Source organism: Desmodus rotundus, chromosome 11 (genome assembly GCF_022682495.2).
Source record: "Desmodus rotundus isolate HL8 chromosome 11, HLdesRot8A.1, whole genome shotgun sequence".
Classification (NCBI taxonomy): domain Eukaryota; kingdom Metazoa; phylum Chordata; class Mammalia; order Chiroptera; family Phyllostomidae; genus Desmodus; species Desmodus rotundus.
Window position 1 is genome coordinate 86,367,997 of NC_071397.1, and position 17,711 is coordinate 86,385,707.

Consider the following 17,711-nt stretch of genomic DNA (forward strand, 5'->3'; position numbering starts at 1 on the left):
GACCGGGTTGGAGGAAGGCTCCAGAACTGAAAGAATGCTCGAGAACCACTTTCTTAGGCCTTGCTGCCTTATCATTGAACAATTTGTTGAAAGCAAACTGGAAACTTCTCCCAATTATGAAGTCTTTCATTAAATATTGCAAGGCCAATGTTACATATTTGTGTTCAAATAGGTCTGAAGACCAAAGGGCACAGAAACCTCAGTATGTTTCTGCGTGACTCACATACACTTATGAATATTATTATTTTTTAAATTAATGGTAAACAGTTTGTCTGAATATGAAATACATTGATAGAGTAATGAAAATAATCTCCTCAACAAATATTATGTGCCTACTATGTCTCAAGCTTGGCCTGTTGCCTGAATAAATTTTTCACACATATGTGCTAATATTTTTCAAATGTGTATGTGATTTTACCACTGATAAAATCTAAATGCATCTTAAAATGCTATCTAATTTATCTTTCGATTATCATAATGTTTTTTCAGTCAACATTTCCCTTATTATAAAATGTATGTTTCTTTTATTTTTAATGCGAGAACTACATTCCCATGTGTGAAAATTTAAGGAACTCTGGTTCGAATGCAGGACTGGAATGAACCTTGAGTAATCCATTCTTCTGTGCCCTGAACATCACACACAGGAAAGGTTTCTGATCATTTTGGGGTTATTTCAGGTTGTCACATGTTTTTGTGAGTCTGACCTCTACCATTGTTTTATATATAGTCACTTGAATTTGACAAAGTTTTCCAGGCAGAAGGACATGAGCTGGGTTACGTTATCTAAATATTAATAAAAATAAAAACCTTTTGAAAAGAAATATAATATAACTTCTTTATTTCTCCCCAATAAATGACTCTGTAACTGTATAGGGGACAGAGCCATGTACGGAAAGGTTATCATTTGTTTAAGATAGAAGTTGGTCATAAAAGATGAGCAAGCACTACAGAAGAGATAACTTGCTCACTTGCCACAGTGAATGTCAGTGCGGGAGAGTGGTTTGGGAGACCTGATGGGACTAGATGAAGATGCTACTCAGTGTCTGTGTGGTAACGGAGCAAAATCAGAGCTGGGTTCCTTTGGAAGGAAAATCTAAAGTAACTAGGCTATCACCATGCAACCACCTCAAAAATATTGGGGACGTTGGAGAGGCGATTATCTTTTTGTGGTCGTTTCTGGTGTTCTTAATTTCCAGCCACAGTCTGGGTGGTGACCATGAAGCCAATAGGAGTTTGGAGGGGCGTCCTCTCAGGAACAAGAAGGCAGCTCTGGAGTGAGAGGCCACCTTACAGCCAGGAAGGCGGAGCCCATAACCAAAGGGGAGTAGAGGAGAGAACCCAACAACACAGTCACTGGACTAGAGACAGTTGAGCGGAAGTGAGAGCCAGAAGCTTCAGGTTACTAAGAGAAGAGTCCCTTCCTCCTGTTCCCCACTCTTGAAACCTGGGCAGACACAACTCCGAGAGGTGTCTCACAGGCTGAGCTGCCCTGACTGAGTCACAGACACCGATTCTGCAGTAAAACCACCTTGTGCCATTGGGCTTTGAATGACTACCCTGGATATCAGGGAAATGCCCAAAGCACCTTCTCAGCCAAGGGCAACAAAACATGCTACTGATCTCAAACTTCTTGAAGCCATAACATCTTAGGGTGGTTACTTTCCCAGATGACAGATTCTCTCTTGTCATGGTATTTTATCCAATTCTCAACACGGCTACTTCCAGGATTTATGCTGTCTGATTGTACAATGTCATGGGCTGAAAGTTTGCATTTCCTCAAAATCTATGCATTGAAGCACTGACCTCGGTGTAATGGCCTTTACAGGTAAGGCCTTTGGGAGATAATTAGGCCTAGATAATGAGGTCATGGGGGCAAGGCTCCCATCATAGGATCAGTGGCATTATCAGGGGAGTAAGAGTTGTCCTATCTCCTTCTCTGTCATGGAAACACACAGTCAGAAAGCAGCCTTCTGCAAGCCAGGAAGAGGGCTCTCATCAGGAACAGAATAATCCAGCCCCTTGATCTTGGACTTCCCAGTCTCCAGAAGTGCAAAAGTTAAGTGTCTACTTTTAAACTACCCAGTGTATGGTATTTGGTTATTGTAATCCAAGCAGACTAATACAGACAGTTACAGGAGCAGGTCAGGTAAGTCTTGACAATATGTTGGTATCTCTTACTTCCCTTTCATACCCACAGACCCATTGAAAATTGGTTTGAGAATGGATAGAGCTATGTGAAGAGTTCTCAAAAGATTCCCAGAGCGCTTGGAAACCAATGTTCTAAGCACGATGAGGATTTGACTGTGTGACCTCACGCTAGCTAATTTTCCTGGTTCAGAGAGTATATAAAGGATCTTTAAGAACTAAACAGAAAAGAATTGTACCAAACTGGATTCACTGGGGTTCCTCAAGTGAGGGCAAGCCCAGAACACCTGCCAACCGTTAAAAGATTGTGACCTACAGTCATTGTAACAAATTGCATAAGACTGCTTTGGCAGAATTCCAGGTAACACCTCCCTGAGATCTGCTACCAGGAAATTGCTAGTGAAATGCCAAGAAAAAGTGGCTGTGAGTTGCAAAGGGCAGCTCCCTGTCTGCAGTGTCAGACCTTTGTTTTTTATTTGCAAGTGTGTGTGATCCTTTGGATTTAGAGGTTCAAACTTTGATTTGCTCAGTAGCACTCCTTTAGAAGAAAGGTTAAAATCCTTTGTCTCATAAGGTTTTACACATACCCTCTCCTGGGCAGGGGCGTTAAGAGGCGTATGCAGGAAGCAAAGCTGTAACGGGAAAATAAGTATGAAATCACATTCCCAGAGACTGCAGTTCAAAACAATTGGCTTTAAGTTCTGTGTTGTTCCCTTTGCCTCAACTTCCTCTTCCTATCAGTAAACCCCTATCAGATTACTGAAGCGATCGAAGGTCAACGTACTTATCGATGAGTAGTACATCACTTAGTGTGTCTCCTTAAGCTGAGGCGACCGACAGCCCTGCAGACTGTCTGGGGCTTTGGTGATGCACAAGCTATAGCATGAAACAGCTCATATAAATCATAGTTTCTGTGTTTCTTATTCCTGTAACGCAGGAAGTGCTGGTTCTACAGGCCTCTGTGCTTTCAGAGATAAGAAGGTTCTGCACCGTTCAGGGTTTTTAGATAGCCCATAGGAATTTTGTAAGCGATACGGAGTGGGAAGCCCTACAGTGAATAGACAGGAAACTGTTCTCAAGGTGTCATCGCCCACTGGAGCTGTATCAGGACCTGGGAACCATGGGTAGCTGGGATTCCTCTCTGGGCTTGATACAAGCCAGGGCCTATTTGGATAGATAAACTTATATCTAAGTGCCTTCTAGCCTTTGCTGTGGAATTTCATTCATGGGAACAATGTCCCGACGAAAAGAAGCAGATCTAATTGTGTTTGGTCGGTCTGCATAAGAAAGCAGGCTTAGATCTGACAGCCCAGAATCTGATTAAAAGATCAAATGAATCAGTCATTAAATTATTAATCAGTGTTTTTTTATGTTACTTGAAACACTTTCTTTCCCTGAAGCAAGGTAGGATATAGGCAATAAGGAAAAAGCCTGATAATAAAAGTTGTGATGTCTGCTTTCTGGAAGCTTTTATTTATTTAGAGGGTTATGGTGGGGGGTGGAATTGGGGGTACAGTAGTGAATATCTATGTTATGAAGACATGACATGAATAATCTCAAATGGAATAGTCAGAAACATTAACATGTTTCTATTATAATCTATGAAATCAGAGCAGAAAACAAAAGTGAAAGACATAGAGTGTGTCATGATGGCTTCAGCACAGAGACGGTGCCTATTGATACGGCAGGGGGAACATAAAGAAGTGAAAGCAGTTATATTCTTGAGGGACAGTGGGGCTTCGGTGCCCCCAGGACTGTCATACCTATGGTGTGCGACTGTCCACAGTGGACAAAGTGATTCCTGATTTCTCCGGAATGTACACTGAAGGTGCTCTGATGTTAGGGAATTATTCAGACATCTGCTGCATGATGTTGCACCTACAGACAACAGTACTATGGTGTACACTCAAATTCATTAAGAGAGGAGACCTCATGTTAAGTCTTATCACAATAAATAATATTTAAAAAATCAAATAAAATAAAGGACTACCTAGAAAGCAGGCTGGTTTTCTTACTTTGCTCGCAGGACTGGTTCATGTTGGGAATATTGACGCATTTCCCTTGGCCACACAGCCTATTTTTTAGGTTGTCTGTATCCCAAGCACTTTTGTAAAGTGGGTAAAGGAAGCATTGAAATGTTGGATTTTGAAAGTATTTTTCTAATGATGGAGTTTGGCTTTGTGGGGATTTTATTGGTTATTTCAAACACACACTCACTTCCACACCCTATAGAGGGATCTGGCTGAAGAACACCATTTTTCTGGTCTTTAATGATGTCGAATCAACTGTACTAAAAATGCTGCCAATTGAATCATACTCATCGCTAGGAGTAATATGTGTTTTTCTTGATTGCTTGATAGCACATCCTGTCCTTACAGTATTAGCTATACTTTAAAAATACAAGTACGACCATTCCTCACGACGTCCCCCATTATCGCCCTACTCCAAGTCACCATCATTTCTTCCCTGAACTGCCGCAGCGGCTTCTAATCGGTCTCCCTGCTCCTGCACTTGCTCCCCTAGAGTGCATCGGCTATAGCATGTCGAGAAAGACCTTTTAACATCCCACTACTGCTCTGTTGAAGGCAAGAGAAACACTTGAGAAAATAGATTGCAACTGGAAGTATTGATACAGACTTGTGACTTCTAAAATATGTAACATCATATACACATATAGAAACAAATATAGATACACACATGCATTTCTTAGTTTTATCTCCTGAAAAAAACTTGGAGCAATTGATACTCCCAGTAACAAAATGAACACACTTAGCATTCAGATGTTGATTTCTACACCATCTACACTAAAAAGAATCAGGGATTCTTAGAGAAAGGATTGTTTTCCAGGCTGGGGCATGGTAAGTACACCACAATACTGACGAATTCCTTCATGTGACAGATTAAGGAACAGAAACAGACTCATAGATACAGAGAAGAGACTGATGGTTGCCAGATGGGAAGGGATTTGGGGAGTTGGGTGGAAAAGACGAAGGGATTAAGAAGTACAAATTGGTAGTCACAGGAATCATAAAGTACAACAATGGAAATACGATCAATGATATTATGATAACTATGTATGTATGGCACTAGGTGGGTACTTGAAATATTGGGGGGGTCACGCTGTAAATTATATAAATGTCTAAACAATATACTGCACATCTGAAGCTAACATAAAATATTATCGAATGTCAACTGTAATTAAATTTTTAAAAAAATTAAAAAAATAATAAAAGATAAAAAGGTTAAGAAAATGTTCCCCTAACATGATGGGGACTTGTCACAAGTACAAAGTGAACAGCTTGAAGGAGCTCCCACTGGGACAATTTGAGAAATAAAATAATTAAAATCAGTAATTAATCATAAGCCATTTTTGAAAGCCATGTGTGCATTCTAATAATGAGTAATGAAGTAAAAAATATTGTAGAAGAGAAGGTCCTTGGTAACAGCAGAATGTGAGGTGAGCATTGAATATAAAAAACATCATCTTGCAAGCATCAGAGGAAAGAGGGGTTCAGGCAAAGATCAGCAAGAAATGCTAAATCTAGGGAGCACGTTTTGGTACGGTCAGGATATCTGCCCGAATGCTTATTAGCAGTGAGGAGAAACTGGATAACACCTTGACTGGGTGATAAAAACTAATATAAATGGAAGACAGATGGACATTGTTTGTCTCCCAATGGGATGTTCCAAGGACAAACACCAGTTCTATGTTATTCCTGCCAAGAATGCATAACATGATCATAAAGAAACATTAGACAAACCCCAAATGGGAATTGGCCTATTAAAACAGGGTGGTAGGAGCAGGTTTGGTGACAGGGTGGGAGACAGCATGCTTCAAAACTGTCAACAGCCATAAAAGAAACAAAAGGCGGAGGAACTGCTCCAGATGAAAGGACCTAGAGACGTGAAAACTAAACTCAATCTGTGATCCTAGACAAAAGGAGAAAGAAATGCTACAAAGGACACCACTGACTCAACAGACACAACTGGAATACAGAGGGTGGTTTGGATAGAAGTATGATGTGGATGACAAGTTTCACCTGAGTTGCTAACTATTCCATAGTTATGTATGGAGTTGGGGTTTTTCAGAGAAGTAGAACCAATAGGAGATAGATTAGATGATAGATGATAGATAGATAGATAGATAGATAGATAGATAGATAGATAGATACAAAGAAAGAAAGAATAAGAAATTGGAACACCACACAATTGTGGAGGTTGTCAAATCCCCAGATCTGTAGGGTGAATTACCAAGCTGGAGACCCAGGAGATCTGATGACATCATTACAGTCTAAAGGTCAGCAAGGTTAAGACTCAGGAAGAGCCAATGTTTCAGTTTGAGTCTGAAAGCAGAAAAATAAATGATAATAGTGTTCCAGTTCTAAGGCCATCAGGCAAAGAATTCTCTCTTACTCTGGGAAGGTCAGCCTTTCTGCTTTATACATGCCTTCAGCTGATTGGGTGAGTGAGGCCCGGCCACATTAGGGAGGGCATTCTGCTTTACTCGGTCTACTAATTTACTGTTAATCCCATCCAGCACACCCTCAGAGCAACGCTCACAGTAATGTTGGACCAAAGGTCTTGGCCCTCCATGGTCCAATCAAACTGACACTCAAAATTAACCCTCAGAGAAATGAGTAGCCTTTTTATTGGGAAATACACGTCGAAGTGTTTAGAGTTTAATAGCCACGGTGTGTGCCATTCACTCTCAAGTGGTTCTGATAAAAATAGTTTCTGAGAGAGAGAGAGATGGTAAATGATGAAGGAAATTGGCTCAAATGTTCACAATAAGTGAATCTGAGTAAAGAGTATAAAGATATTCTTTGTACTCTCTAAACTAATTTCTTTGTAAATGTCAAATTATTTCCAAACAAATTCTCTTAAAAGCCTCCCAGTGTTCTCCTAAAAGTACTCCCACAGTTTCCCAAGCATTAAGGGTGGATCCAACTTTCCTCACTTGGCCTTCTGGGCTGCACCAGCCCAGCATCTGCCCTCTGCTCAGCTCAGTGAGTCCAGCTCATCTCCCCAGGGATCCCCTGCCCCCATCGCCCTGCATGCTTCCTGCTCCTAGAATAGGCCAAGTTCATTCTCTCCACAGAGCCTTTACACTTGTGTTCTTGTTACCCAACAGCAAGTGGGGCCCTGCTGCCCACCGCCACCCTCGAGGCAAAATTCCAGAGGCAAAGGTTTGGTGATAAAGGAAAGGAATCTTTATTCAAATGCTTCACTATTTTGGAGTAACACCTTTCCACATTAGTCACTTAAGCCTATCGATTATGGCTTAACTCTTCAACACCTGAGTTCTCCTATTATTCCCCCTGTTAGTTTTTAATTGTCTTTTTTCTATAGGGTTAGTTTACAAACTAAAACAACATAAGATACAAAAGCTACACAATTTTGGAAGAATGGCAGTTTTCTGCCTCAGAAGTCCTCCCCTCTAGAACACCCAAAGAAGAGTAACCCTGCCTCCCTCTGCCAGGCCAGCCTAAGCTGCGCCCGGAGTTCCCTTCCATCCAAAATACTATTTGTTGAGAAATGCAGGCAACTGCAGCATGATTATCCAGGTATCCTTGAGTAAGGGAATCAGAACCCAAGAGCCAGCGAGCCAGAGAGACAGGCCTCTTCTTACTGCCAAGCGGGATGGAGGCGTTCAGCTTCTCAGCCGATCCCATCCTAGGCTGTTTACTATTGCCTTGGGCAACCTCCTCCATGACCCTTTCCTACTCCCATGAGTGATCTGACAAGATCTCTGTTATCATCCTCTCACCTGAAAGCTCTTCCCCACTCTGCTCATGGCCACCCGTTCTCATTGCTCATGTGTTTGGTCAGATGTCACTTCCTGAGAGAGAGCCCATCTTTGGTTGAATTGCCCTGTATCACTTGACTCTCTGAACTTACCTTGTTTACTCTCTCCTTTACCTACTTATTGTATCCTACCTCACTGCGGTACAAATTTCAGAAGGGCAGTCTCCTCATCCACGCTGTGTGCTGCTATATCTTCGATACCTAAAACACTGCTTGGCATAGGGTAAGTCCTAAAAATGTATTTATCTATTTCTTAAATAGATAAATATTTAAGTGCCTGTAATGCTAAAGCCATTGAAATTAAACTACTTAAACCTATTAGCTATTTGTCCTTCATTCTTATAAATAGGCTTCCCTAGTTTGAGACAAGAATTTAATAATTAATATTATGATGTTACAGATAAGTATCAAAGATAGAGTGTTATTATAGGGAATATAAAGGTAAGTATGAATGGATGAATAGAAACATTTTTAAAGTAATTCTGATGATCCAAAAATTGAATTAGGCAGACTTAGTTAATGTGAAAATCTCACATACATTGTAGTCATAAGAAAATCTCTTGGTAGCAGGTCTTTGAATTCAAACTATCTCGCACAGTACCTGAAAAATAGTAAAGGATTCATAAATGTTTAACAAATACAAGAAATAACCTACCAATAGTTCATAAGAGGTTCACTCCAAGGAAAATACAAAGAGATGGCTACTTTTACACCTTCGAACATTAAAACAAATTTAGTTTGTTAACTAGAAGAAGCATTCATGGTAGTAGGAGGTAAGGATTCCCCCAGGAAGTAGAAACAATATTAGAAATAACAATTACAGCCCTGCCTCAGGACAGTTACCACCTTCTTAACATTCTTGCTTGGTTTATTTGTTGTTTTGTTTCTGTGGTACCTCTGATTCAATCGATGACTCCTACTTCCCAAGAAGCTACATGTTTCTGCACAAGGTATTCACTCCGCATTCAGTAGGGATGAGAGCCAAGCAAATATAATAAAACCACTTTTTCTCCGTCAAAAATAAGAAGGAAATTCCATCTGCAGCAAGAGTTAATTAGCAGACCATCAGCCATTGTGGCAAAGGGGAGCAAGCCCTCTACTGTGTAGTGACGCTGGTTTCACACCTTCACATGGCAACCCAGCATCACAGTAGTTACACCACAGGAGGTGCTCTCTTCATTTTTACAAACAAGTCTAGAATTTTCCAAGTTCTATGCATTTAGATAAAACTACAGTCTCCGGGGGTCCTCTCTAGGCGCTGTGCCTTCCACGTTCACCTCTCCTGTTCCCCACTATCCAACACGCAGTTTGCTGCCTCTGAGGCAAGGACGACATTTACTGAGTACAGTTGAGCTGTTGATGTAGTTAGTTTTAGAACTTGAAAGAGTTTTGGATTGTGCTCTTGTGAATGTGCAAATGTATTACTCTGACCTCTTCAGTAATGGAAAACCAATGCCATTATTAACATTTCCCAAGCTTAGGAGAAAACTGATTTATTGATCCAATCTTTTTTTCTGTGGAAGTGAGGTACAACTTGCAAAGGGTAAAATTCACCTTTTCAATGTACAACTCCATGACTTTTGACAAATGCATGCGATTGTATCACCACCACCACAACCGAGATTTAGAACCTTTCTATCACCCCCCAAATTCCCTCGTGGCCCTTTGCAGTCTCTCCACCCCTACCTGATAAATCGACTTTTGTATGTGAATGTGTTCATCATACCTCACTTTTTTACCCTAATAATAGGAAGACTTTATTAGAAACCATGGATCAAAATGAAATTTCACCTGCAGGAAATGAGAAAAGGCAATTTAATAATGATATCTTTACATTCGCTTCTATCATATCTTATTTTTAATTATGTTCTCCTTATTACGTTACCAATATGTAAAACTCTTAGTTAATAAAAAAGGATGATGGTATATGTTATGGTCGATAAGCAAAAAAATCATTTTGGTGCTCAGGGTAAGCAAATGTTATTTCCATAACAGTATGTAAATTATTAATTAGCTTATATTGACCTTCTGAAGTGACAGGTAGTAATTAACACACCATTCTTCTAACCAGGGATGTGAAATGGTCTCAGTTTGAATCCTGGCTAATTGATATTAGCTGATCGTCCTAGGTAACGAAGAATTATGAGACTTAAGGGGAATAATTACATGTAACATTTAGAACTTATTGAATATTACATGTATATTATCTTATTTGATCCTAACAAAGAGCCCAGGAAAATGTTCAAATTGTCATCCCTATGCCATGAAAAGAGAAACTGAGTCTTAGAGAAACCAAAAAGCGCATTCGAGGTTGAATAGGGAGATAAGTGATGAAGCTGAGATTTGAACCTACTTAACCCCGAAAGCTTGGGTGCTTTACCACGTTGCACTCAAGCAATTCATCACACAATTATGGGAGGTCAGGCAAATTATTCTGAAGAGGGAAATCTGGGCTGAAATCTGAAAGCATGTGTTAAACAGGGAAGGAAGAGAGGGCACTGAGCAAGCAAGGGCTTTTCCAGAACAGTTCCAGAGCCCTTGTTGGTGGAGGAACAAGGCCCATCGGAGGAACTGGCATGCCAGTGCCTGAAGCTCAGAGGCCCAGAGCGAAGAGAGCGAGAGAGAAGCCCACACACTAGGGCCCTAGAGCCCTCTGAATGACTTTCATATCTCTCCCAAGGGCATCTGGAAGCCCCTGCGTAGCTTTCAAATGCCTAGTGACACAATCCAATGTCAGCTTTCCGAAGGTCACTCTGCCTGCAGGGAGAAAAGCTTATTCACCAGCATAAGAGACATAGAAGAAGGTCACTGCCAGTCCAGTTGAGAAACAGTGGCTGTATTAACCACCATCTTTTCACTTTCTATATTCTGAGGCTTTGACCTCGGGGCCTGGCTGACCTCATTCTGGGAAGATTAGCTAACTCTTAAAGATTGTAGAAAACTGGCCTGCAAGCCTGCCTTTCATATGCAAACCAGCTAATTCAGAACCCGTACCCCTAACTGCCTCCTTTACCTAGCTCCTACTTTCTGGGCTACTTCCCACCTGCTCAATCACCTCAGAGACACAAACCAGCCAGCCAGGCACAGCCCCAGAGCCCACTAAAATTATTCAAACAGCCAATTCCAAATCTTGTGTTCTTGCCTTCCCCTTTCCTTCCCCTGGAAACCACAATAAAGCACAACAAAAGCTTTTGCCCTTGTGATCTCTCTCCCTCTGCCTCCTGACCCACCCTGGTGCTTCCCAACCTGACCCCCGTGGAGTGGTGTGCTCCCTGATCTTGGGGTCCCTGAGCATAACAAACTCTCTTTAATGGCAGTCATCTCCTGGTCAGTTGGCCTTGCTCTACCTGAATGATAGTAAAACCTATCTTTTAAGATTGTCACACTGGAGAAGACTGGGCACATCTGAGAGATATTAGAGATCAAAAAAATGGTGGTTGGTTGAATATGGGGGAGTGGGGGAGTGCAGCTGTAAAGCTGGATATGTAGATCTCTAGCCTGCAAAGAAAAATGATAGCAAACACCTATATGGCACTGGTCATGTTGTCATGTTTCAGGCCCTGTTCTAAGCACTTGACATATATGAATATATGTGCATATGTATATATATACACATGTCTATATGTGTGTGTATATACACATATATCTACACCATATATGAGGTCTGTCCAGAAGATGTCCAGTCATGTAATATGAAAAATAGAGACATTTATTGAAGAAGATACAAGAAACATTGTCCATGGGACAATGACATCTCAGTCCCCTTCAAATTAGGCACCTTGGGGACTTCTAATAGTTCTCCCAGTCACCATCAGCTGTCTCATCATATTTTCCTGAATCTCATTGATGGTCTGAAACCTTTTCCCTTTCAAAGGGAATTTTAGTGATTTTAGTTTTGGGAAAAGCCAGAAGTCACAGGGTGCCAAATCTGGGCTGTAGCAGGGTCTGAGTCACCTGGGTGATTTGATGTTTTTCCAAAAACTCTGCACAAGACGTGCTTCATGAGCGGGTGTGTTGTTGTGATGAACCTGCCAATCACCAATTGGCCATAGCTGTGGCCTTCTGAATCATCCGACTAATTTCCGCAGAGGAATGTTCAAGCTTAACACAAAATTTGATGTATATTCGTTGCTCTACTTGCTCAGTCATTTTGAATGTGGCGGCCACACAGTACACATGCTCACTCAATAGTGTCTACCACCCCCACTGACTAGTACAGTGAAGTTGTCGTTGTTCACACAGGTGCATTTCAGTCCACTCTCCTTAGCTGCCAGGTTACATAGATGTTGTGAAAACCATTCTTGTTATATTAACAACAGCTGTACTTTTTCCAGACAGACCTTGTATATATATAAGGCCAGACAGGCCTTACACACACATACTCTGAATGAGTTTATATATAAATCTAGTTTATTATTCCCATTTTTCTCAGGCTGAAATGGAGACACAGAGAAATTGAATAATCTGTAGCAGGGACTGCTGTCCATCTCTTCTCTTTTGCTTCCTGGGAAAGCACTTAGGCTACATTCCTCCCAGAGTTCCTGCGTGGCCAAGTGACTGGGTTCTGGCTGCTAGAACATGGAAAGAAGCAATGCACAGCACTTCCGGTCCTAGCTCAGAAAATCCTCCCATGTCCCACCAATTCTGTGTATTCCTTTCCCCTCTAGATTAATGAGTGAACCTGTGAAAAATGGTGGAGTCATAAAATCAATGGAGCCTGGGTTCCTAAACCAAGGAATAGCAGACTTTTCTTTGGTAAAATACCAAATAATAAATATCACAGTCTTTGAGGACCATGAGGCTCAGCTGAGGATATTATGTCATTATGTGTATAACCATTTAAAATGTGGCCATTTAAAAATGTAAAAACCATCCTTAGTTCATTGATCATACAAGGAACATGTAGCAGGTCAAGTTCAGCCTGCAGTCTTGGCTTACTGAGTCCTGCCTTAAATCATCACTCACAGGGAAGTCACCTGCTAATCTGGAAAACTTTCCCTGAGAGAGTAATAGCCTGCTTGTGCATCAAAACACTGAAATTTGGGGGCCAATTTTCCCTAGCAGTTAGCCTTCCATAACCTACCCAAGGCTACATCCCTAGGAAGTTCCAAAAGGCAGATTTGGACCCATGTAGTCTGGTTGTCAAGGTTCTGCTCACTGAGAATGCACAATGCTGAGTTGAAGAAAGAGGACAAGTCTGATCATTGACATTCTCCAAGGAGCGGGTTCACATGCTCATATTCTGAGGGGCTCACATGCTCGTCTTGCCATCCTAAATCCAGAGTCAGAAGGAGATGCACAAGGGCAAGCAGTAAAAATTCTACTGTAAATAAATGTCTTGAAAACCCACTGAATACCCAATTTTGATAAAAAGAGATCTCATTTAATAATGTCAAGATTAGTGGCCTGTTACTGTTCCTTCAAGGAGTAGAACTACTCTTTTGCATTTTATAATCACCCTCAAATGTCACTTCTTCCAACTCCAATTCTACCTGCAGTCTTCTTGGGAGTGCCCCCAAATCCAGAGTCCACACAAATCTGGAAGCATACTGCCCTTCTCCTGGAAGGAGAGGAGTGGAGAGACATATAAGGCCTGGCTCTGTGGTCGTCCCTACTTCCCAAGGTCTACATCCCTTAGAGATGTGTGATGCCTTATTTTAAATGACTAAGGAAACAAAGTAGTTGTTTCTAGAACTTCACAGAAAGTAAAAATGAAGGGAAGGAGCTCTCCTGACTGTGTTCACCTTCCAACTGTTGGCTGGTATGTAGTATACCTAAAAAACAAGCAGGTCTTCCTGGTACAAATTTGGGAGGAAATAAATTGACCTTCAAAAAATTACCTCTCCTGCTCATTCTTGCCCTCTTTCCCCACCAGGCAGGATTTGTTTACACTGGTGTTTATAGTTACTGGTTGGCCTCAAAATAGATAATTTAATTCTGAGGACTCACTCATGGATAAAGAATGTGAAAAGAAGGTTTCTGTGGTGATGTTTGCATTTTAAAAATAAAGGTGCAGTTAATTAATCTCTACTATCCATCTCAGGAAACAGGGGATGATTAATATGACAACAGAGGTTGTTAGCAGAGAAAATAGTTCATAATTATTCATTCTGGAATTTTTCTTTAGACTTCGTTTTTGCTTTTAGTTCAAAAGATATAAGAGAGCAGTTATTTGTATTTATCCTGAATCCAAAGTTACAAAGACAAACAAATCAAGGTCGATATTTATATGCTTTTTCTTGTTTGTGAATACTCCATTATCAGTTGTTGTGGTTTGGTTATCATGCCAAATTCTAGAAATTCAATGCACAGTGTAAGTTGTCTTGCACAATGCAAATGGAACTAGTTGTTAGTTGGTTAATTTTCAGAAGCCAAAAGGTCATAAAAACTTGATACATCTACCTTTAAATATTTTCTTATAACTTAAAATTTTTAAATGCCCATGCATTTATCATCATGTAGTATAGTGTGTGCCCCATCTTTTCTCTAAGCATGAATTTGCGACTGGAGATTTAGCCAGGTAGCTTAAATAAAACCTAACTATAATGTATTGCCTGCATTTTGATTTCATTTTCTTTAAACAGAAATGAGAACTTAAAGACATTCAAAAATCAATTGGAGGGCAGAATCCTTTTTTATTTTATTTTTTGAATCTTTTACAGTTGAATCACCCACACATAATTCAATGGCCACTTGTAATGACTCCTTTATCAAACCTTTCTGAAGCATTTAACTTAGTTGTCATAGACATAAGCACTCTCTCTTTCTGCATTCATACTTCATAGGTTTACAGGGGATTTGAATTCTGTAGCTTAGACACAAAACTTGCACAGACTGATTTGGGATTAAACTCAACTGCATGTAAGTCAGCCGATGACAGCAAAAATGCATGGATGTAGGGAGAGTGGCTTTGGGCCTTCAGCTTGGGTTGTGAAGAGAGGGGAAATGCAGTCACTCTGATCGTCTGTTAGGTAGAGGTCAGAGCGAAGACCTCTGAATGTGTATGTAAGGTGATGTTTACATGTTCATAGCTTTTACAAATCTTGTGTTACTACAATTTAATAAAGATGATAATAGTGAGACTGCATGGACTCCAGTAGTAAAATAGAAACTGTGGTGATCTTCATATGACTTACTGGGATTTGAACTTGATAACCTTAGTAATAATGGCAACACAGTAGTAAAAAAAGCAGTTAGTGCCATCACTACTTTTAAGTTGCCTTAAATAGCAGTCATCTTCTTAACACACTATGGGTATATTTACCTGTCGACTACTCTATGCAAAATTAACTTCCAGAAACGGTCAAATGTTTGATTCTAAGCTATTGAAGATGAGCCTTTTAGGGTAAATAAATTTTTATCTGATGAATTTCTATCATCTTTATCTACTTCCTCCAGCTTCAGACAGGCCAGTGGTTCTCATCCGGGGCAGTTATGAGTCCCTCAAGGCCGCCCAGGGAATTCTGGGAATTTATAAGGCTCTTCAATCGGTGCCGCGATTGCAGGATGCCCCTGGCGTTTTACTGGCCTCCCAGCAATGTGCAGGACGGGCTTGTCCAACTTCCTAATGACCCTTCGGACAGGACACTCGTGAAAGTAAAAAACCAATTTAGATTTAAATGACCCTAGAACCGAGCTCTGTTTTATAAAGACAAAATTTTTTATGGAAGGAATAGATTTTTAATGTCATTTCTGCTCTAACAAGACATGTGTGCTCCTAAAAATCCCTGCGCTATCAAAACTGTGCAATAAAAACCACAGGGCCTACGAGATAAACAGGGCTGGGATGCAATACTCAACACAGTGACACATAAGGAAAAAGATAGCATCCCTGTGATAGGAGTAGCACGGTGTTAAATGGCTAAGAAATACACAAGTACTACAATACATGCAGCACTTAACATGAAAAGGACCTAAGGTTTGCTAGTGGGAGTGGGCAACAGAGAGCTGCACTTAGTGACTTACTGTGTAGCGGGGGCAGGAGCGTTCTCTAAAATGGGGCAGAGAGTCGCAGCCCCACACACCACGTGGGTGAGTGTGGCTCCTAGCGCAGGTGCTGAAGTGCGGGAGCGGGTGGGTATACTGTGTGCGTGCGTGTATTCCCGCACAGCTGGTTCCGCTAGGTGCGCTTTCCTGGGTCACATAGTGTTTCTCATCAAAAAAGCTGTTTCAATTGTGCCCTCATACATCAATTGCATTGGAACAAATTTTAAAACAAGTGTTATAGTAGCACAGGCTGTAGGCTGAATCTTCTAGGAAGGCAATGACCATGTAAATTTTTTTTTAATTCGTATTTTGCTTTGTTTCAAACTTTCCAAGATCTGTTCACTATTTCAGAAAACTAAGTCCTTGAGGCAATTCCACTTGTGGTACACGAGTTCCCAGCACTGCGTGCTGGTGTGAGCCTGTGTTTGGAGCTGTTGTATTCATGGCGATGTATGTAGAGGTGTGAGCGCCTTCTACTTCATTAGATCCTCTGTCGTAGTCCTTAACTACAGTAGGAAAAGGACATTGCTGAATAAATAAATACGATTTTATTATAAATGATTTTCCAACCACTTCTCCCTTATATAGAATTAAGATATCATACTGAAACATTTAAAATGATATATGTGGAGCATTGATATTACACAAAAGGGGCACTGGAAAATGTGTAGTAGGAAAGGAGGGTGGCACTGGGTTGGATAAGATTGCAAACCACTGACATAGAGTGATATGAGCAATTATGAAAAAAAGAAAGGGAACATTGGCATATTTTTATCCACTAATACATGTAAGGATTCAATGAGATATGCTGGTATATGGTCAGATTTAAATAAATTATAGGGGGTATGATTAAGATCATGGTTATGATGACTGATAAAGAATCAGAAGGACCACATATCCAGTGGCTCCCTTTGGGTGCTGCACAGGTCCCTCAAACTCAGGAGTTCAGTCGCCAACCTTCTCACCACTCCCCCAAACTTGCCCCTCCCGCAGTGGTTTAACCTGTAGTAAAAAAACATCTTCTCTAACCCAGTAGTCACCAGCTAGAAATAGGGCATCATCTCTTCTTTCTTCCAGAGGCCAATGTCTAATAAAGCACCATTCCCATAAATTCTGCCTCCCCGATATGATGGAAGTCTGTATTACTTCTCCATGTCAACTGCTGCTGCATCAATTCAAGCTACCATCACCTCCCCACCTGATTATGGAAGGAGCCTCCACTGAGCTCAGTCTCCCCTCTCATCCCATCAGACCTGGCCTCTCCAGCCTCATCTGATGGGAGCCACATGTGGAAGTGTCAACTTGCTGTGTCAATATTTAGAAAAGGAAACATAGGAAATCAATTTTAACAACACTTTATTTAACCTACTATGTCCCAAATGTAATCATTTCAACGTGTCATCAATGTGAAAAATTATTAATGAGATATTTGGCATCCTCCTTATGCTCTGTTTTCAGAACCTGGTGTACACTTTGTCCTTACAGTGCATATCAATTTGAGCTAGGAAGATTTCATGTACAATGCTGTTTTGTGGTACTAAATGTGTAATTTCTGGTAAACCACATCGGACAACGTGACTGGACTTGGGTTCAGCTGGGAAATAATCGTGTGCATCCCCTTCACAAACTGTGCCATGAGAATAAGCATGGTAAGCTGTAATGCCCTGAGACACCCACTGCGAGTAAAGAATTAGCTTCTCTCCGTGTATGGGGATGGTACGAGTTACGCACTCTCCTTAGGAAATTTGAGAAAATAGTTAAATCATTTTCTGATG